Source organism: Sinocyclocheilus anshuiensis, unplaced genomic scaffold (assembly GCF_001515605.1).
Source record: "Sinocyclocheilus anshuiensis isolate Anshui unplaced genomic scaffold, SAMN03320099.WGS_v1.1 scaffold773, whole genome shotgun sequence".
NCBI lineage: Eukaryota > Metazoa > Chordata > Actinopteri > Cypriniformes > Cyprinidae > Sinocyclocheilus > Sinocyclocheilus anshuiensis.
Genome location: NW_015539930.1, coordinates 764,485 through 765,525, shown reverse-complemented (window position 1 = coordinate 765,525; position 1,041 = coordinate 764,485).

The following is a 1,041-nucleotide window of genomic DNA, read 5'->3' as shown; positions in this document are numbered from 1 at the left end:
TTATTTGGTCTTGTTCCTGTCCTCGTTTAGTTTAATTCATCCCGTACACCTGTGTCTTCCCAATTATCCTGTGTATTTAGTCCCAGTCTGTGCAGTCTGTGTTTGTTGGTTTTTAATGTCGTTGTGCTATGTGTGACTCCTGGATACCCTGTGTTTCCTCCTGTGGATTATTAAAGACTGTTCTGTGTGAAATCCCTCGTTTCCTCATTCCACGCTCCTCACAGTAGGCAACCGTGACAGAAGAACTGACCGATAAACAGTTTTTTTGGCGTTTTTTCCCCGTTTTGTTTCGGTTTTTCGTTTAGTGTTTTTTGTTTCCCGTTGTTCCCTCATGGATGCCCTCCTTCGCCTGGAATATCTCCTCCTCCTGCTGGAGCAGGGGGAGAGATCGCTCGAGGACCATACGAGACTGTTCCAGCTGCTAGCGAGCACCACCAGCTACCCGGACGACGCGCTCTGTGCATTCTACGACGCCAGTCTAAACATCGAGTGCAGAGCGCCGTTGTCCGAAGATGGTCTTCAAGTGGATTTTACCGCCTTTGTGGAGTGGATACTGGCGAGAAACGGATCCCCGCACATATATATATATACTGTATATATATATATATATATATATATACTAACTATACATATACATATTGTCAGGATTCTGGACTGTCTATGTTCTGTTTTGCCCCTGTCTCTGTTCTAGTTTTCCATTATTTGGTCTTGTTCCTGTCCTCGTTTAGTTTAATTAGTCATCCCGTACACCTATGTCTTCCCAATTATCTGTGCAGTCTGTGTTTGTCGGTTCTTAACGTCATTGTGCTACGTGTGACTCCTGGCTACCCTGTGTTTCCTCCTGTGGATTATTAAAGACTGTTCTGTGTGAAATCCCTCGTTCCTCACTCCTCACAGTAGGCAACCGTGACACGTACAAACTTGATATACTGTACTGCTCAGCCCTAGTTGATAGGTTGTTTCTTACTGGTCGAAGTCTCTTATATTGTATGAAGTCTACAGTATTTTTCAATGTTTCATTATCAACCAGCAAAAAATCCA